We start from the raw sequence: 22,478 nt of genomic DNA, 5'->3' as shown, positions 1-22,478 counted from the left end.
CTTCTCTGGGACAGCTTTTGTTTTGTTAGGGTCCCGGCTTCTCTGGTTCCCTCCCCCTTATTGTGTTTTTTTGTGCTTTACTGTCCCGGCTTCTCTGGGACAGCATTTATTTCTTTTAGGGTCCCAGCTTCTCCGGGTCCCTCCCCAACCCTTGTGTGCTTCTGCTTTTCTGTCGTGGCTACTTTCGGACAGCCTTTGCTTTGTTAGGGACCCGGCTTCTCTGGGTCCCTCCCCCTTATTGTGTTTTTTTGTGCTTTACTGTCCCGGCTTCTCTGGGACAGCATTTAGTTCTTTTAGGGTCCCGGCTTCTCTGGGTCCCTCCCCAACCCTTTTGTGCTTCTGCTTTTCTGTCATGGCTCCTTTTGGACAGCCTTTGTTTTGTTAGGGACCCGGCTTCTCTGGGTCCCTCCCCCTTTTTGTGTTTTTTTGTGCTTTACTGTCCCGGCTTCTCTGGGACAGCATTTAGTTCTTTTAGGGTCCCGGCTTCTCTGGGTCCCTCCCCAACCCTTGTTTGCTTCTGCTTTTTTGTCGTGGCTCCTCTGGGACAGCCTTTTCTTTGTTAGGGAACCGGCTTCTCTGAATCCCTCCCCCTTATTGTGTTTTATTGTGCTTTACTGTCCCGGCTTCTCTGGGACAGCATTTAGTTCTTTTAGGGTCCCGGCTTCTCTGGGTCGCTCCCCAACCCTTGTGTGCTTCTGCTTTTTTGTCGTGGCTCCTCTGGGACAGCCTTTGCTTTGTTAGGGAACCGGCTTCTCTGGATCCCTCCCCCTTATTTTGTGCTTTTCTGTCCCGGCTTCTCTGGGACAGCATTTTGTTCTGTTAGGGTCCCGGCTTCTCTGGGTCCCTTCCCCCTTATTGTGTGTTTTACTGTCCTGGCTTGTCTGGGACAGCCTTTGTTTTGTTAGAGACCCGGCTTCTCTGGGTCCCTCCCCCCTTACTGTGTGCTTTAATTTCCTGGCTTCTCTGGGACAGCTTTTGTTTTGTTAGAGACCCGGCTTCTCTGGGTCCCTCACCCTTATCGTGTGCTTTTGTGCTTTACTGTCCCGGCTTCTCTGGAACAACTTTTTGCAGGTCCTGGCTAACTCCAGTTCTGATTTTCCCTACAAACAATCCCACTGTTTTCTCATTTTTCTCACTGGGAAACCCATTATCTCCCACTTTTCCTGACAAGAATCCTAAAGAGTCTCAAATTTTCCTAGCAAGATTCTTATTGTGCCCATTTGTCTTGCTAGGATTCCGAGGTTTCTCAAAATTCTTAGTGGGAAAAGTGAGAACTTGCATATACTTACCACCACCTACAATTGTTGGTAAGTTTCCCAATAGAATTCCTGATAGGATTGCTTCTGATCTTGGCAAGTCCCAATTAGGAACTTGGCAAGAAAAATGAGAATCGTAGTACCGGGTAGTTATCAGTTTAAAGTCATAATCCAAGTTTGGAATCACAGCATCACTCGGACGAATGGCCCCTCGTCACTCTGATGATAATTTATTATGTGAATCAAAACCAACATTATCAGGTTTTCAGGTAGAATGATAAAACTCACACAATCGGTTGTTCAATTGGGATAGTGGAACCCCCCAATCTGATTTTCAATTGGCATACTTTTAACTGGTGCGACAACGATTAAAGATTGGCTCGCGTTTATATGTGTCTTTAATCTCGCATCCCCTGCAGGGAGCATCATCATTATCAGCCAGAGTAGCCGTTCGTTTGAGGATCGTACGAACTGTCTATAAAAATCCCCCAAATGACTCGCAAGCCAGAGGAATTAATTGGATTCCGACTTCACTACATTTCTTGGCGTACTATTCTTACTTCCTGTCTTCAGCAGCTGACAGGGCAAAACCACTCTTCTCTAACGCATTTATAATGAAGCTTGACGGCAGTGGGGAAGTGACGTTATCGTCTAACGCTGCTGGTTGACCAGCATTCCATACAGGTAGGAAAATTTCGTCCTGTCTGGAAATATTGTCGGGTAGTAAACTCTTCTGTTCACAGATGGGAGCAAAAGAGCTCCCTAGCAAGCTGATATAAATTTGTCTTGTATACGATCACGACGAGAGTTCATATCACCCCGACCATCAGTTGCTCACGGATTGTTTTCGATGTGGCAATGGCCAAGAAAGCTTTCATGAATATTTGAGTTACCTTAATCTTGAAAATTATCTTTTACACAGTTTAAACTCCGTCAATTTTGGGGCCTAGTGTTCCATTTAAAAGCGACCGTAATTTGTTTGACAAATTCTTTTTTCAATTTTGCTTTCTGACTTGGTACGCGCAAAATTAAACGGGCATTTTTTTCCGGCAGGAGTTTAATCCAAATCGAGGCATAATAAGCCATCTAAGCAACGTGTCAATTGTTTTGAATGATTCAGGTGATCGATGTTCTTTTATCATTGAAAATGATGCTCTGTGATCTGTTATGACCATGATTCTGCCCTCAAAGGATTGTATTCCAACTATTCTATAAACAAGCCACTGAAGAGAAGTTCAACAGCAAGAAAAGTTCAAGGTAATTTACACTATATCTGTTTTCATTTGAAATGATGAATTGCCTTGCGAACGCATTTTTTTTCCAACATTTGATGTTCTAATGCTACACCTAACTCAACTCGTGAGAAATCTCATTTGTCACTGACATGACTTTTTTTTTCGAAAACGATCGGAAGTGAGATTGGAAAAGAGCCTCACAACACAAAACACAATCATACAAAACACTCGCAATCAAGGGAAACAAATATATTTAATCTAAATAAAAAAACAAAAAAAATTAGCAGCACATTCAAACGATGACCGCTACCCCAATTAAATTGTTTTTGATAACATATTTTGGATCAATTGCATCCGTCGTTTTATCAGCCGTAGAGAAAAACCAAAAAAATTCTTTTCCAATTGTGGAACTTCTTTTGTTGGATCAAATAACTCTCTGCAATCCAGCCTTGTACGTCTTAGAGATTGTCAAGATTTTGCAAAACATTTTCATCTGATGCAGGTAGAATTTGATTGAGTGTTCAACCCTTCTGCGGCTCCACACTTCGGTGGAAGTTGAGAACGCCTGGTGCAGATATTTAAGTTATCTCTGTACAAAGTAATTAGCTCTAGAACCCTTTCAGATGATATTTTGTGGACACTGGCATGTGAGATTGAATCCAATATGAATTCTAGAATCCCAAAAATGTTCCGATTGAAATTAACGATCCTCTGCCTCTCACTCCTAACAATTTTCTGCTCGGATGAGCGTCATGTAACTACCCTCCTGGTCTTTTTGAAACGCAAAAGGTCACCGCGTTCAGGTCTTGGAAATCTGCTCAAGAACTAGCTTCGCACTTTTGAAATATATTTCTTCCCGAATACATCCCTAATCAACAGACTAAGTCGAAATGGAACAAAACCTCAGAAAACCTGAATCTAAATGATTTGGTTTGACTACTTCACGCCACAAGGTCTCTGGCCTCTTACAAAAGTTTGCGATTAATAGTCTCGCACGGTTACATTATTTGCAGTCCATTTTGCGCATCAATTTAATTATTGATCATTGTTTTGTGCTTAGTCACATTTGTCCGTTTCAGTCGCTCATACTTTTAGTTCCTCCCATAGTTCCTCTTCCGATTATTATTTTTGCAATTGCTTTATCTTGCTGATTTTACAACGATATCATACAGTACAAAAACAGTTCGTAGTTGTACAATTGGGGCCAAGGATGTCACTGACATGATTTTTCTTTGTCGAAAACAAACAGAAGTGACTTTCGACAAGAGCCTCACAACACAAAACAATCATACAAAACACTCGCAATCAAAAGAAACTAAAATATTTAATCTAAAGAAAAAAGCAATCAACATTTTTTATTAGCACAATTGAACCATAACCCCCACCCAAATTAAGCTGTTTTTGATGACATCATTTGATGCAATCCCACACTGTTGGATTATAATGTGCAGTGCTTGATGAAGATACAAGTTTTTTGTTAAATCTGGCTAGAGTGTATGTCGTGCTTTTCTGTCCACAAAAATTTATTATGCGAAGTGGATGACGTATTCATGAAAAAAAGGTTGAATTTTCCTTAGAAAATCTTGCCTCCTTTAAAGTTTGAAGCGTTTGAAGTGTTAGAATAGCTGATTTTTTGTTTTCAATAGGTGATATGCAGGTGTGATACCACTTGCTGTGTAGGTATGTAATTGAGCCACGAATGCGCTGGGGATTATCTGAATTGAATCCGAGGCGCGAATCCAAATTAGTACTAAATTGTTGGATTACCACTTTTAGTTTTACTCTGCAATAATGCTGCAAATGTGGTTCTAATGTGACAACGTGGAATTCCTTCTCGAATCCAGGCAGGATTATTCTGACTGCAAAACTGAGAAGATAAAAAACATCTGAATTATAAGAAATAAGTTTAGCGAATGAATAACAAAAGTGGGAAGTGTGAACAAACTGAAAAACTGACTTATAAGTCGGCGGTAAAATATACTGAACTGAAATATGGTTAGAGAGGACCTTTACTAGGACAAGAACAAACTTAACAAAATTTAGTACAAGTTAACTGAATATGTTACAACCGTACCACATATCCTCGTCCTCAACAAATTTTAAACTGCATAAGTTTAAAATTGATGATAGTAATAACATATGTACTGGTAATTATAAATAGTAAATAAATTTGAACAATAACAATAACAATCCAACAGATTGAATGCATGGGAGGCGAGCAGACAATGCAAGATCACTTCAAGTTAATGTTAATCCGTTGCGTTTATATTAAACAGTACGCATGAAACGTAAATTATTGCGCAATTAAGGTGCGAATGCACTTAATTTCATGAAATTAAGTGCACTGTACTGAGTATCCAAACTTAATTTAACAACTGTAAACCAAACACGTTTACAAATAAATAACGAAAATGAACAGGAAATAATGCGCAATTGTGGCACAATTCCAATATTAATTAGATTAAACAAATGACAATGTATGAACAGTGTAAACTAAAGTTAAATGATTGCAAAAATTATTCAGTTTTTAATGACATAGTTTTTTGCAGAGTTAATATTTGATTCTCGGCGTCAAAGACGCTCATACTTTTCTCTCTTGCATATTCACCATAATCACGTTCCTCCGGGGACCAAGTAACTATCGGTGGAGGTGCGGGAGGAGTGACTGCTGGCAGTTCAAAACGAGCGCAGGTGGTTGAAGCGCTTCTTCTTGGATTACCGTCTCGATGACGGGAGTGGTTAATTTGTGCCGCTTTGGCACAGGAACAGAGTCGTCGCTGACCAAACACACCGATCTCTCGAAGCCAAGCCAAAACAATCCGAGGCCCTTTGGTTACGTTTTGATTTAGATGTGGAAGGCGAGGCTGTTGACGAGGTGACTGATGACGCAGCAACTGATGAGGCATTGGAGGTTTTTAATGTTGTAGATGTTTGACGCAATTGATTTCTCCCCGCTTGAGGCTTTTTGGGCTCGCGAGAGGACATGGTTTTTGAGATATTGCTGTTTGAGGATGAGATCCCAGAAGCAGCGTCAGACTGAGTAGGTTGGTGTCTGATCTTGATTTCTTCCGATATTTTTTCTTCAAATCTTTTGTGTGCTGAGCGAACTTTTCCTCACTTGTCTTATCGTAAGGGAGAGGACATCGTTGATCATACTGCCAAGGGTCAGTGTTGCGCTCGGCACGAGTCCCCAACATCGCAATGTCGTTGTTCCTGGCTCTAACTTCAGGGACTCTGACAGTTGCTGTGGGCGAAGTTCTCACAACAGTGCTACCTGGAGCCAACGTCTCCCAAAGTACTCGTAGGTCCCTCTTTGATCGTTTTGAAACTTTTCTGGCTAACTTGACTTCTGAGGATCGCTCAGTCCGCGGTATCGGGTTATTCAATTTGTTTTGCATAATAAATCGTGAGATGGATTTTTTTGTCCCCATTGTACCTCCGGCCTGCGTCCACTTGAGCTTTTTGCATCGCCTCCTCTATAAGGCTGTCACTGCGACCACCCGTCACCCAGTCATTGTCATTTAGATAGTGCTCCACGGGAACTGTGTCTGCGTCTAAATAATGGTGTAGAATGTTTTCATATGATAAATTTGACGACTTGGGTATTGTTTAAATGGTTTGTAATCAAACGCTCCAGTATTCCAATGGCTCTATGATCGTTAGCAGGAGCAGTGATAATGTTAATATTATGTTGTTTACAGAAATTTTTTACTTTATATCCAATTTATCAACGGGCTTGATCTAATCTAATGTTTCGGGGAACACCATGTATTTGAATATATTCATCTAAAAATTTAATTACATTAGGCCCATTAGCTTTATCAAAAACTTCTACTGTAGGGTATTTAGAAAACCGGTCAATACATACAGGGAAATATATGTCTTGATCTTTTTCTTTTGTAATAGGACCGCCGAAGTCAATTTGTATTTCTTCATTAGGTTCTGGACAATTTAATAAATGCTTCCATTTCGACGCCGAAACGATGGGCTTGAGGTTCTTACCAATATCAGTACAAGGCTTACACTGGGCAACCTTATTAGGGATCTCGGGGTGCATGTATGGCCAAAACGCATACTGCCCAAGGGTAATCATACCCCAGCTGCCAGGGTGGGTGAGGAGGAGGCTTTCTATAACAGCGTCCTGAATTGAATGTGGTATTGCCACGCGTTCGTCGACGCACACGCAGCCTGAACTAACATGTAGGTCCCTCCAATAGGAAAAGAGATACGGTTTCACCTCCTTGCATCGTTGGGCGTTATTTTGAAGAATACAGTCTCGCTCTTCTTTGAGCACTGCATCCTTGCTCGTTAGTGCAGCCAAGAACCCTTTAGTGAACAATTGCGTGAGGTTGTTCTCAAATATCTCTTCTTTTGAGAGTTTAAGTTTCGGTGAAGTTTGGCCATCATTAGAGGAATGCGTGGAATTGACTGCCGAATTCGGCGTTGACTGGAAGATTACACTACTGTGTGTAGGATGAGTTTGAGGATTTGACTTCGGGCTACTCATTATTGCGTTAGCGTTTGAGTGTATTTGTTTTGTGATTGTTTGAAAATTTGAATTAAGTTGGAGTTGTGTTGCGTTTGTTGTCAGATTAGAATTGGAGTGGATTTGTGCTGCGTTTGCAGTATTATCAAGAGGCAACTGAGTTGTTTTACGATTAATGGCAGAAAGCAAATTGGAATAGTTTGTTGAGTGAGGATGTGAGTCACGTGTGGTATGTGTTTGATTGACGCTGCTAAATTGCTGTGATTGGCAGTTTTGCTGTGTGATATTTACGTAAATTGCTGCAATAGCGTCACGAATGCGGGTAGCTGTTGCTACCGCAAAATCCTCATCTTATTTGTTTGTAACTTTTGCTTCTTGATTTGGTTGGCGAGAAATGTAATCTACCAGCCCCATTTTTGCGCCTGGTATGTGTTCAATATAAAACTCAAAGGGTAAAGACGGTCTACCCAACGGGTTAAACGACAATTATATGATTTGTTAGATTGGTGTTCTTCCATAATAGAAAATAGCGCTCTTCGATCTGTGATGATTGTGAATGATTTGCCGAATAAATAATATTTAAAATATTCTACGGACCACACAACCCCTAATAATTCTTGTTCATAAATGCTGTATTTAGGAAACAAGACGCGAATGCAACCGTTTGCCAACCTGTCGGTGAACGCTGTTCTAAGGCTGCCTCTAATCCAGCTCTAGATGCATCGCATTTGATGAGGGTTTCCAAATGTGGATTATAATTTTTTTTTCTGTTGCGTTTGCGACTTTATTTTCAATTGATCGGAAATGAGTTTCAAGTTCATCATTCCAAACAAGGTTCGTATTCTTTTTAAGGAATGGTCGAAACGGGTGGCATATTTGAGACAAGTTAGGGATGAATTTACCAGGTAAAGAACAGAACCTAAGAATGATCGTAATTGTTTTAGATTTTAAGGTGCTGTTAAATTTTAAATTGCTGCTATTTTAGTTTCAAGTGGTGCGATTCCTGGTTGAGTAAATTTATGGCCTAACCATTCTATTCCAGTTTTAGCGAAATGGCATTTAGGTAAATTTATTCTCAAATTATTTTCGCCCAATTTTTTAAGCATTTGTAAATTAACTTTAAGTGATCTTCTTTAGAGCCGCAACTGACTATTATAATATCATCTAAGAATCAATGAGCATTATTTAGTCCGACTAGTGCATAGTCTATTACTTTTTGGAATGCTGCTGGCATGTCAGTTAACCCGTAAAATCCTGTAATGAAGCGGTATGTAACAGTACCCTCACCACTAAAAAAAATAACGTTGCAATGCCTAGCCGTTTCCGGGTCTAAATGAAGTTGACTGTATGCGTACTTCAAATCCAGGGTTGAAAAGTATGCTGTTTCGTGTGATGCGTTTGTGTTTAGATTTCGTTGTATTGTGTCAATTAAGTTGTCTATATTAGGCATTTGATATTTATTTTTATGACTAGATTTATTCAAGATTTTTGAGTCCAGGGCTAGTTTAACTGTTTTATCTTTTTTACCGTGGTAGCTTTAGGTGAGATGAAATTTTTATCTGAACAACTATTTAATTTTATAATATGCTTTTCTGCAAGTATTTTTTAAAACTCGTCATTAACTAAGGGTTGCAGATTAATTGGAACCCTACGGCCTTTTTGATGTGTAGGTGTAAAGTTTTTATGAAACATAGATTTAACTGAGTGTTTTAATGATTTACCAATTCTTGAGAATAGACCTGGGAAATCAAATGCTATCTGTTTCTTGATTAAACATTGATTTTGATTAATATTTGCAACTTGTTTTGTTTGAGTGAGTGAAAGACCAAGTTGTGGAAAGAGATCTCGTCTGATTATAGGTCTATGACCATCCTCTACTACTTTCACATTAACACCCGTAGCTACCCAATCATTACATTTGATTGAAGTTTTGATCACTCCGATAGTTTGGTGAAATCATTAGAGAAAGTTTTGAGTTCGTGCATCTTTGGTGATTGTACCCAAAAGCTTTCTTTAAAATCTGACACTACTCTAGTTGCGAGGCTTTTATTACTTATAGTGCAAACGCTTCCCGAGTCCACTGAAGTTTTTGTGATGGTATTCCCGATGCAAAGGTTTAAATTTACTGGCTCCACTTCTCTAGTGTTGTTATTGATGGAGATTTTTGCAACACAATTGTCATCATAATCATCGTAATCCGAATCGTAATTTGCATCGTAGATACTATGTTCTTGGAGCAATCTATCGATATGGTTAACTTGCTCTCCGACTGTTGCTGAAGTACCCACAGTTGCTGCCTCGGAAATGGAATCATCAACATTATTACTCTGGGTTTCGGCTTAAATGGATGTTTAGGTTTTCTACACACTTTCGCAAAGTGATTGACCATTCTGCAGTTTTTGCAATTCGTCCCGCGGGCAGGACAGTTTTGCTGATGAGCAGCTGACCACCCATAGCCACAGTTTGAACAATTTGTAGATTTCACCAAATGGCTTGTTGAGGGTCGCGATCTGTTCCAAGAACCTTGTATGTTGTTTATAGATGTAGTCGTGATTTCATTTGTAGTCTGATGAATGGCGGTTCCAGATACATTCAACTGGTTCTGTATGCACATCTCAACATTCATGGCCACTTCTAATGCCTTCTTAGCTGTTCTCGTTTCTTTTAGCAGTTCTCTTTGAATCTCACCGTCTTGCATATTCGCTATGAAAACATCCCGAATGATGAATTCTTCGTGACTTCCTAGATTGCAGTTCGAAGACAGTTCCCGGAGACAACCATAGATCTTTTCCACGGGCTCTCCTTTTAATTGTTTCCTGGTTAGGAAATTATAACGGTCGAAAGTTATATTTTGCTACTTTGTAAATACCTGATTTAGACTCTCCCAAAGATCCTTTGTATTTACCCAATCAATCTGGATATTTGGTTCTTGGGAAAAAATATTCGATGTCCTTCCATCCCGAGACTAAGATAAGTCAGAGAAACAACTTGGTTGTCGCAAAACTTCCAGGGCTTGTTGCCGCACAATATCCCTGCAAGTTCTATTTTCTGACATCTATTTAGCCACGCATTCTTGAGTTGCTCGTTCCTAGTTTTTAGTCGTACTATTTTTTACATTATCTTCATAGATGGGTTCGGGAGCAAAAGTAACTTTGTTCGGAGAATCTTCGCGAAGAGTATAAATTGAATTACCCACTTTTGCCAGGATAGCCAGTTTCAACATTATCTGCCAACGATCCCATCGTAAGGGTGGTTCTAGAATTGGTTTCTCCCAAGAGGGTTCAATTCCGAGAAGTGCACTTTCATTGACTGCTGACTGCGCCATGTGATACCTCCTGCTGTGGATGTATGTAATCGATCCACGAATGCGCTGTAGATTATCTGAATTGGATCAGAGGCGCGAATCCAATGTATCACTAAATTGCTGGATTACCACTTTTAGTTTTACTCTGCAATAGTGCTACAAATGTGGTTCTAATGTAACAACGAGGAATTCTTTCTCGAATCCAGGTAAGATTATTCTGACTGCAAAACTGAGACGATTTAAAAAAACGTATTTATACGAACAAAGTTTAGCGAATGAATATTAACAAAAGTGGGAAGTGTGAACAAACTGAAAAACTGACTTATTAGTCGGCGGTAAACTATACTGAAGTGAAATATGGTTAGAGATGACCTTTATTAGGACAAGAACAAACTTAACAAAAGTTAGTACAAATTAACTGAATATGGTACAACCGTACCACAGCAGGCTTGCTTAAATATATTTGACAACAATTCAAATTCTACTTTTACAAGGCATTTTGATAGATTTGTTCATATATTATCTCTATCTATTTTTTAGATTGGCTCAGAAGTTCATTTTTTCTTTAAAAAATGTCTAAAAATCAAACAGTAATTTCAAAGTTAATTTTGAGGAAACCTTGGCATCTCGGAAGGCCTCCGGAATATCAGTTAAGATCGGCAATGAAACTCTAAGTGTCAGTGGTTTCTCAAATTACAATAATTGATATTCAAAAGCGTGAGAATTCAGGTTCCAGTTGTCATTGATTGCGTGCATTTTTGAAGACTAATGTTGTACAACTAGCAGTTTTGCTTAAATTTTGGGGCATCGTGCCAAACAGATTGTTGATATTTGGCAATCGGTACTTCACATGGATTGAATTATTCAAAATTTCTTAATCTACGGCTAGATTTATTACGTTCCAATGTAATGACTAATAGTGAAAAAACTGCCGGAGCAACCATCTTATTCAATAAGAGGTGCTCCTTAAAAAAGCTGTGAGAATTCTAAATTTACTATATATCTTGCTGCGTCATTATTATTTTGCGTCCTTTGGCTGTGTAGGTCTATGTTTCTTTCTGAAATAGTGGTTTGACCTTATTTGTTCTAAAAATACAAATTCTAGTATTGTTTGTTAAGACATTGATGAATTGTTTCAGTAAATTTTTAAGGGAATTAGTTTGCTTGCTGGGTTGAAAGACATTTTCCATTCTTTTCGTTCAATTACAATCTTGATAGAATTGATCATTACTATTTGCTCATTTGACAAAATTTTCAGCTTTTGCACTTGTTTTCTGAGTATCAAGCAACTGTTTTCACATCAAAAATAGTTGCTTTATACTAAAAAAGTTTAGAATTTGAAAATTTTGTCAAAAAAGCAAATTGTAATGATCAATTCTATCAAGATTGTAATTGCACGAAAAGAATGGAAAATGTCACATGTTTAGTAAGTGGTAAAAAGATAAACTTAGACCACCTTTTGTCCAAGATGTGTTTGAACATTTGGGTCTTTCAACCCAGCAAGCGAACTAATTCACTTAAAAATTTGCTGAAACAATTCATCAATGTCTTGTCAAACAATACTAGAATTTGTATTTTTAGAACAAATAAGGTCAAACCACTATTTCAGAAAGAAACATAGACCTACACAGCGAAAGGACGCAAAATACTAATGACGCAGCAAGATATATAGTAAATTTAAAATTCTCAAAGCCTTTTTAAGGAGCACCTCTTATTGAATAAGATGGTTGCTCCGGCAGTTTTTTCACTATTAGTCATTACATTGGAACGTAAAAAATCTAACCGTAGATTAAGAAATTTTGAATAATTCAATCCATGTGAAGTACCGATTGCCAAATATCAACAATCTGTTTGGCACGATGCCCCAAAATTTAAGCGAAACTGCTAGTTAAACAACATTAGTCTTCAAGTATGCACGCAATCAGTGACAACTGGAACCTGAATTCTCACGCTTTTGAATATCAATTATTGTAATTGGAGAAACAACTGACACTTACAGTTTCATTGCCGATCTTAACTGATATTCCGGAGGCCTTCCGAGATGCCAAGGTTTCCTCAAAATTAACTTTGAAATTACTGTTTGATTTTTAGACATTTTTTAAGGAAAAATGAATTTCTGAGCCAATATAAAAAATAGATAGAGATGATATAAGAACAAATCTATCAAAATGCCTTGTAAAAGTAGAATTTGAATTGTTGTCAAATATATATAAGCAAGCCTGTTGTGGTACGGTTGTACCATATTCAGTTAATTTGTACTAAATTTTGTTAAGTTTGTTCTTGTCCTAATAAAGGTCATCTCTAACCATATTTGGTCTGGTTGCCACTACTTTATTTGGAAAAATTGTGCATTAGCGACGCGATTGGGTTTATTGTTTTTAAAAGGCGTAAATCAGTTTCTTGAGCTGAACCCAAGCTGAGGTGTGCGCTCGAAATCGTCCTGGTCCAGACCGACCCAGACCAAAACGGCCCTGGTCCAGACCGTCCCAGACCAAAATTGCCCTGATCGAAACTCAAGCACGCTCGACAGTTTCTTTGCGCAAGTAGTGCGCTCGAATCCACCTATAATCAGACTCAAGTGCGCTCGACAACCTTTTTGCGCTCGAAGTGCGCTCGACCATATATGTGCTGTCGAAATACGCTCGACATTTTCCGTGCGCTCCTGCGCTCCAATCCACTTGTGATTGTAGTCTGTTTTTCAAATGAACATGAGAAATTTTCCGACACAAAATCAGCTATTTTATCACTTCTCTTGCGCTCGAATCTGTCTCTGATCAGTCTCATTTGCTCTCGTAGCCGTTTCTGAACAGACTCAATTGCGCTCGTAGCCGTTTTCGATCAGACTTAATTGCGCTCGTAGCATTTCTGATCAGACCCAGTTGCGCTCAAAATCTTTTATGATCAGACCCAGTTGCGCTTGAAATGTTCTCTAATCTGAAGGTTTCGAGCGCAGGATTGTCGATTATCCTGCGCTCGAAGCATTCCTGGTCCAGAGCCAGTTGCGCTAGAACCATTACTGGTCCAGACCCAGTTGCGCTCGAAGCATTCGTGGTCCAGACTCAGTTGCGCCCGAAGCCGTTTATGACCAGACTCAAGTGCGCTCAAAACCAGTTTTGATCAGACTCAAATGCGCTCATAATAGTCTGATCAGGGAAAGATTTTAATTATGAACAAATCTCTTAATTTTGCTATAATATATTTATTTCATGAAAACTGATGTTTGCAGTATTAAATTCATCTCAGGAAAAGCAGGTTCTAAAAGTATTCCTAATGAAAACGAAACCCAACTGTTGAGGAAAAAAAATTTTAGTATACCATTTAGTTCATATTTCTGACTAAATGGATGAACTTAGACAGCTTTCCATAAGAAATGTCGTGGTCTTCAGTTAATCGAAATTTTCTGATAAGGGGACCGGCATTTGCTATCAGCTGGACTCCTTGTTTCTGATCACAGAAATCAGACTTTAGATGTGTTTCTGATCAGAACGTTGCTTTATTGTTGCCTCTCGGCAGAGCCAACATCTCTCAATTTAAAAAAAAACAAAAGAAAAATAAAAAATGATGCGCTCGAAATGGTCCCTGATCAGACCCAATTGCGTTCGAAAACATTTCTGATCAGACCCAATTGCACTCAAGTATGTTTGTGATCAGACTCAAGTGCGCTCGAAGCCGTTTTTGATCAGACTCAAGCGTGCTCGACAGACTGTATGCGCTTAAAATGCGCTCGAATCCGTTTATGATCAGACTGAAGTGCGCTCAAATCCGCCTATGATCAGACTCAAGTGCGCTCATTCCGCCTTCCAGACCCTGTAATTTCGAGCGAACAAAGGTCAGGTGTGCGCTCGAAATGGTCCGGACCAGGACGATTTCGAGCGCACACCTCAGCTTGGGAAATTATTCAAGTTTTGGTGATTGGTCATAGCAATGTGATTTGGGAATATGGTCCTGATTTATACTGTTAATTTCAAAACCTGTTTCGCGTTTTGTTTAGCAAATCTTTTATTTCTTCATTGTGCATAATAGCGATGAATTTATCTCTACATAATCTTTCTTCATTGCTCCCTAGATTATAATTGAATGACAATTTTCTGAGAGAACCGATGACTTTTTTTGACGTATTCGATTTTCACTTGCTTTCTTTTAAAAAACAAATACAGTCAAATATTACATTGCTAAGTTTTACACGAATTTCATCAATTGTTTTTCATAGTTCTTGCGTTTGACTTTTTTCTTTTTCCATTTTGGTCAATTTCTTAGTGCAGAACTTTAGAGCAGAGTATTTGGCGTCCCTCTATTCCCAGTATCAGGTATAGAAAATCAACGGAATTAATCCTTTTGGCATTTGTTGAGCCAAGCCTTTATTAGTTGTCTGTTTCCAATTTTGCGGTCTTGTACTGATTGTGCTGACCCGGGTCGAGACCGAATGGTTATCTTGTAAGAACTTGCAAGTTTCTTGCAAAAAATGGTTAACTTGTAAGAACTTGCAAGTGAATGCGTAACTTGTAAGAACTTGCAAGTCGAATGGTTAACTTGTAAGAACTTGCAAGTCGAATGGTTAACTTGTAAGTTTCAGTCCAAACTCAAAAACACACTGAAAACCGCATTTTTGATTAATTTCATATAAGATTATTGGCAGTTATATCAAAGTTTCTTGAATTCATGTTCATTTGACGAAAAAGGACTCCTCTTAAGCTGCACTAGAGAAAAAAATTCCAAAAAATTTTGACTGTTCAAAGTTTCTGACTTTATTAATTTTTATTGAGAAGAAGTTGAGAAGAATATGTTGGTACATATTAAGAACTTTTGCGCGTGGTTAAAATAATAATAAAAAATTTGTTATTGTTCTCTGCCATTTTATGAAAAAAAAATAAAAATTATCACTTGAATCTTTTTCTTTGTACTTTCATCGTTAATTTTTTCTAACTTTCTTGTTGACATTCTCTACCAAAAGCAGAATGGCTGTTCCTGAGAAACCGAAGGACATCAAACGATAGGCTCTCTTGGTAGAAAAAGTGAAGTGCAATGACCATTATTTAAAAGTTAACACCTGATTCAAATTCTCTGTACTTTCAAGGATTACTTTCTAAAACTCTCTGGTTGACATTCTCTAAAACAAACGCAAAAGCTGCACTTATTGGCCAAATGATTATTTCGTTGATTATTGTAATTTAACAAGAGTGTGAGGGTCCCGCTTTCTCTATGAGAAGTTGCTGCTTAGCCGAACGGAAACAAAAGTATTTTTTGCAAACTTTGAGTCGTTCAACGTTCTGTTTCGATCCGGGCCGATTCCAACTTCATAATGCGGCTCTGTATCTTTGTTATAAACACAACACTATTCCAACTAGAAGGAAATGCCAAAAAACGTCAAATGTCATGACTGTCTTACTGTAAATTAAACGACTTTTTCATATTTTACATTTTTTCTCAAATTCAATTGCCTATAAAAAATTGGTCCTTTAATTTTGTGCAAAATATATTAGTGTTTAAAAAAGCTCATCTAGTGAGGAATATAGAACATTGTAGCAAAAGTGTGAGGTTCTATGAAATACCAAAAAAAAAGATTAAAACTTTGACAAAACTCCGGAAAAACTTCGCTTTTTCATTGAAAAAACCTCAAAAAATAACCATTTTAACAGTCAATTGCAGGTTGTTTGTGATCAAAATGTCGCTCATTTCCTTGCCATTCCAAAACAATACCTTTTTGGTATAGTTTTATTATGTTATTTTTTTCTAAGGGTCCAAAACTTCCTGTAACTTCCAATGCAGCAGGAAAAAATGAAATTTGATAGTCGTAAAATTTTTGTCAATGAAATGTTTCAGAATTGTACAATCGGATTTCTGCTACCAAAAGCAGAATGCCTGTTCCTGAGAAACATAAGGACATCAAATGATAGGCTCTCTTTCTAGAAAAAGTGAAGTGCAATGACCATTATTTAAAAGTCAACACCTGATTCAAATTCTCTGTACATTCAAGGATTACTTTTTAAAATCCTCTGGTTGACATTCTCTAAAACAAACGTAAAAGCTGCACTTATTGGACAAATGATTATTTCGTTGATTATTGTAATTTAACAAGAGTGTGAGGGTCCCGCTTTCCCTATGAGAAGTTGCTGCTTAGCCGAACGGAAACAAAAGTATTTTTTGCAAACTTTGAGTCGTTCAAAGTTCTGTTTCGATCCGGGGCGATTCCAACTTCATAAAGCTGCTCTATATCCTTGTTTTAATCAGAAATCTATTCCAAGTAGAAGGAAATGCCAAAAAAACGTCAAATGTCATGACTGTCTCACTGTAAATTAAACGACTTGTTCTTAATTTACATTTTTTCTCAAATTCATTTGCCTATAAATATTTGGTCTTTTAATTTTGTGCAAACCATAGTAGTGTGAAAAAAAGCTCATTTAACGAGGAATATAGAACATTGTAGCAAAATGTGAGGTTCTATGAAATACCAAAAAAAAGAGCAAAACTTTGACAAAACTCCGAAAAAACTACGCTTTTTCACTGAAAAAAACCTCAAAAAGTAACCATTTTAACAGTCAGTTGCTGGTTGTTTGTGATCAAAATGACGCTCATTTCCTTGCCGTTCCAAATCAATACTTTTTGGTATAGTTTTATTATGTATGTTTTTTCGAAGGGTCCAAAACTTCCTATAACTTCCAATGCAGAAGAAAAAAAGGAAATTTGATAGTCGTAAAAAATTTGTCAGTGAAATGTTTCAGAATTGCACAAGCGGATTTCTGCTACCAAAAGCAGAATGGCTGTTCCTGAGAAACAGAAAAACATCAAATGATAGGCTCTCTTGGTAGAAAAAGTGAAGTGCAATGACCATTATTTAAAAGTCAACACCTGATTCAAATTCTCTGTACATTCAAGGATTACTTTTTAAAACTCTCTGGTTGACATTCTCTAAAACAAACGTAAAAGCTGCACTTATTGGCCAAATGATTATTTCGTTGATTATTGTAATTTAACAGGAGTGTGAGGGTCCCGCTTTCCCTATGAGAAGTTGCTGCTTAGGCGAACGGAAACAAAAGTATTTTTTGCAAACTTTGAGTCGTTCAACGTTCTGTTTCGATCCGGGGCGATTCCAACTTCATAAAGCGGCTCTATATCCTTGTTTTAATCAGAAAACTATTCCAAGTAGAAGGAAATGCCAAAAAAAAACGTCAAATGTCATGACTGACTTACTGTAAATTAAACGATTTGTTCTTATTTTACATTTTTTCTCAAATTCATTTGCCTATAAATATTTGGTCTTTTAATTTTGTGCAAACCATAGTAGTGTTTAAAAAAGCTCATTTATCAAGGAATATAGAACATTGTAGCAAAAGTGTGAGGTTCTATGAAATACCAAAAAAGAGCAAAACTTTGACAAAACTCCGAAAAAACTACGCTTTTTCACTGAAAAAACCTCAAAAAATAACCATTTTAACAGTCAGCTGCAGGTTGTTTTTGATCAAATTAACGCTCATTTCCTTGCCGTTCCAAATCAATACTTTTTGGTATAGATATATTATGTATGTTTTTTCGAAGGGTCCAAAACTTCCTATAACTTCCAATGCAGAAGAAAAAAAGGAAATTTGATAGTCGTAAAATTTTTGTCAATGAAATGTTTCAGAATTGCACAAGCGGATTTCTGCTACCAAAAGCAGAGTGGCTGTTCCTGAGAAACAGAAAGACATCAAATGATAGGCTCTCTTGGTAGAAAAAGTGAAGTGCAATGACCATTATTTAAAAGTTAACACCTGATTCAAATTCTCTGTACTTTCAAGGATTAATTTTTAAAACTCTCTGGTTGACATTCTTTAAAACAAACGTAAAAGCTGCACTTATTGGCCGAATCATTATTTCGTTGACTATTGTAATTTAACAAGAGTGTGAGGTTCCCGCTTTCCCTATGAGAAGTTGCTGCTTAGCCGAAGGGAAACAAAAGTATTTTTTGCAAACTTTGAGTCGTTCAACGTTCTGTTTCGATCCGGGGCAATTCCAACTTCATAAAGCGGCTCTATATCTTTGTTTTAGTCAGGAAATTATTCCAAGTAGAAGGAAATGCCCAAAAACGTCAAATGTCAAGACTGTCTTACTGTAAATTAAACGACTTGTTCTTATTTTACATTTTTTCTCAAATTCATTTGCCTATAAATATTTGGTCTTTTAAATTTGTGCAAACTATAGTAGTATTTAAAAAAGCTCATTTAACGAGGAATATAGAACATTGTAGCAAAAAATGAGGTTCTATGAAATATCAAAAAATGATTAAAACTTTGACAAAACTCCGAAAAAACTACGCTTTTTCACTGAAAAAACCTCAAAAATAACCATTTTAACAGTCAGCTGCAGGTTGTTTGTGATCAAAATGTCGCTCATTTCCTTGCCGTTCCAAATCAATACTTTTTTGGTGTAGTTTTATTATGTTTTTTTTTGTCTAAGGGTCCAAAACTTCCTGTAACTTCCAATGCAGCAGAAAAAAGGAAATTTGATAGTCGTAAAATTTTTGTCAATGAAATGTTTCAGAATTGCACAAGCGGATTTCTGCTACCAAAAGCAGAATGGCTGTTCCTGAGAAACAGAAAAAAAAACAAATGATAGGCTCTCTTGGTAGAAAAAGTGAAGTGCAATGACCATTATTTAAAAGTTAACACCTGATTCGAATTCTCTGTACTTTCAAGGATTACTTTTAAAAACTCTCTGGTTGACATTCTCTAAAACAAACGTATAAGCTGCACTTATTGGCCAAATGATTATTTCGTTTATTATTGTAATTTAACAAGAGTGTGAGGTTCCCGCTTTCCGTGTGAGAAGTTGCTGCTTAGCCGAAGGGAAACAAAAGTATTTTTTGCAAACTTTGAGTCGTTCAACGTTCTGTTTCGATCCGGGGCGATTCCAACTTCATAAAGCGGCTCTATATCTTTGTTTAAGTCAGGAAACTTTTCCAAGTAGAACGAAATGCCCAAAAAACGTCAAATGTCATGACTGTCTTACTGTAAATTAAACGACTTGTTCTTATTTTACATTTTTTCTCAAATTCATTTGCCTATAAATATTTGGTCTTTTAAATTTGTGCAAACTATAGTAGTTTTTAAAAAAGCTCATTTAACGAGGAATATAGAACATTGTAGCGAAAAATGAGGTTCTATGAAATACCAAAAAATGATTAAAACTTTAACAAAACTCAGAAAAAACTACGCTTTTTCACTGAAAAAACCTCAAAAAATAACCATTTTAACAGTCAGCTGCAGGTTGTTTGTGATCAAAATGTCGCTCATTTCCCTGCCGTTCCCAATCAATACTTTTTTGGTGTAGTTTTATTATGTTATTTTTGTCTAAGGGTCCAAAACTTCCTGTAACTTCCAATGCAGCAGAAAAAAGGAAATTTGATAGTCGTAAAATTTTTGTCAATGAAATGTTTCAGAATTGCACAAGCGGATTTCTGCTACCAAAAGCAGAATGGCTGTTCCTGAGAAACAGAAAGACATCAAATGATAGGCTCTCTTGGTAGAAAAAAAAATGAAGTGCAATGACCAATATTTAAAAGTTAATACCTGATTCAAATTCTCTGTACTTTCAAGGATTACTTTCTAAAACTCTCTGGTTGAAATTCTCTAGAACAAACGTAAAAGCTGCACTTATTGGCCAAATGATTATTTCGTTGATTATTGTAATTTAACAAGAGTGTGAGGGTCCCGCTTTCCCTATGAGAAGTTGCTGCTTAGCCGAAGGGAAACAAAAGTATTTTTTGCAAACTTTGAGTCGTTCAACGTTCTGTTTCGATCCGGGGCGATTCCAACTTCATAAAGCGGCTCTATATCTTTGTTTTAGTCAGGAAACTATTCCAAGTAGAAGGAAATGCCAAAAAAATGTCAAATGTCATGACTGTCTTACTGTAAACTAAACGACTTGTTCATATTTTACATTTTTTCTCAAATTCACTTGCCTATAAATATTTGGTCCTTTAATTTTGTGCAAACTATATTAGTGTTTAAAAAAGCTCATCTAGTGAGGAATATAGAACATTGTAGCAAAATTGTGAGGTTCTATGAAATACCAAAAAAAAAGATTAAAACTTTGACAAAACTCCGGAAAAACTTCGCTTTTTCACTGAAAAAAACCTCAAAAAGTAACCATTTTAACAGTCAGCTGCAGGTTGTTTGTAATCAAAATGTCGCTCATTTCCTTGCCGTTACAAATCAATACTTTTTTGGTACAGTTTTTTTATGTTATTTTTTTCTAAGGGTCCAAAACTTCCCGTAACTTCCAATGCAGCAGGAAAAAATGAAATTTGATAGTCGTAAAATTTTTGTCAATGAAATGTCTCAGAATTGCACAAGCGGATTTCTGCTACCAAAAGCAGAATGGCTGCTCCTGAGAAACAGAAAGACATCAAATGATAGGCTCTCTTGGTAGAAAAAGTGAAGTGCAATGACCATTATTTAAAAGTTAACACATGATTCAAATTCTCTGTACTTTCAAGGATTACTTTTAAAACTCTCTGGTTGACATTCTCTAAAATAAACGTAAAAGCTGCACTTATTGGCCAAATGATTATTTTGTTGATAATTGTAATTTAACAAGAGTGTGAGGTTCCCGCTTTCCCTATGAGAAGTTGCTGCTTAGACGAACGGAAACAAAAGTATTTTTTGCAAACTTTGAGTCGTTCAACGTTCTGTTTCGGTCCGGGCCGATTCCAACTTCATAAAGCGGATCTATATTTTTGTTATAAACACGAAACTATTCCAAGTAGAAGGAAATACCAAAAAGACGTCGAATTTCATCACTGTCTTACTATAAATTAAACGACTTGTTCCTATTTTACATTTTTTCTCAAATTCATTTGCCTATAAATATTTGGTCTTTTTTTTTGTGCAAACTATAGCAGCGTTTAGAAAAGCTCATTTAACGAGGAATATAGAACATTGTAGCAAAAATGTGAGGTTCTATGAAATACCAAAAAAAGAGCAAAATTTTGACAAAACTCCGAAAAAACTACGCTTTTTCACGGAAAAAACGTCAAAAAATAACCATTTTAACAGTCAGCTGCAGGTTGTTTGTTATCAAAATGTCGCTCATTTTCTTGCCAAACCAAATCAAAACTTTTTTGGTATAGTTTTATTCTGTTGTTTTGAAGAAAAACAACTCTGCGTAAGGGAGAACAACGCTTGCGGGGAGTTCAGAACACCAAAAATGACTGAAATTGGTTCAGTGGTTGCCGAGATATTAACCTTTTTGTTCGTCGTAACCTGGCCCACCCATCTATCATATGCCCACCTTTTTAGTTGTTCCGTATGACGACCCCTTCTTTTTTGTACAATTACGATTAAAGAAGTATATTGGGGCAACAAGGGCTTTCAGAAATTGTTGTTTTCAAATTCCGATCATTTATGAACGACTCGCATTAAATAACTCAGAGGAGAATGTGAAATTTTCGTACTGGTTGCGGCACAGTTCACCTTACATGCTCAGCTGAGGTTAGAGTCGTCACGTGATTCTGACAGACGACAGTGCAGCTGCCGCACTTCTTCCAGAAGGTGTTACAATGTGAGCATGTTATCAATTAGATATAGAATTATTTAGAATTGTTAGTATTGGTAATTTAAGGTCCGGCAATGTACATTCAGTTATCGATCACCTCGAACACCTCGCGGGGCTGGGACGTGCGGGCCTGGAGCATGTCCAGGGGGGGACGAATCGCGGCGATCGGCTCAGCGAGAGAACGGCTCAGAGAGAGAACGGCTCAGAAAGAGAAGCCCCCCCACCCCACCCGAACGGCTCAGAGAGAGAACCCCCCCCGAACGGCTCAGAGAGAGAAGCCCCCACACCGAACGGCTCAGAGAGAGAAGCCCCCTCCCCGAAGCGGGCCGTTTACGGGAGGCGTTAACTTAATCTTGTTTACAGCAATTTAGTAATTTTCAGATGGATTGTGATTAATAGACGAACCAGCAAGATAACTCCCAGAGACGAACTGGGAACCCACGAACAATGAGCCAAGTTAATACCGCGATGTAAGTTAATTCAGCATGGTTAATTCAGCACATTAGTCTGGTCATAGGTTGCATGAAAGTCTGGACAATGGTCGCACTACGGTCTGATCAGAGGGCGAAGTCTGGGAAATGGTCTGGACCATGGTCGCGCTACGGTCTGATCAGAGGGCGAAGTCTGGGAAATGGTCCGGACCATGGTCGCGTTACGGTCTGATCAGA

Source organism: Convolutriloba macropyga, chromosome 6 (assembly GCF_964194025.1).
Source record: "Convolutriloba macropyga chromosome 6, txConMacr16.3, whole genome shotgun sequence".
NCBI classification, from domain to species: Eukaryota; Metazoa; Xenacoelomorpha; order Acoela; family Convolutidae; genus Convolutriloba; species Convolutriloba macropyga.
The sequence above is the reverse complement of the archived record's forward strand: the minus strand, read 5'-3'. Positions refer to the sequence as shown.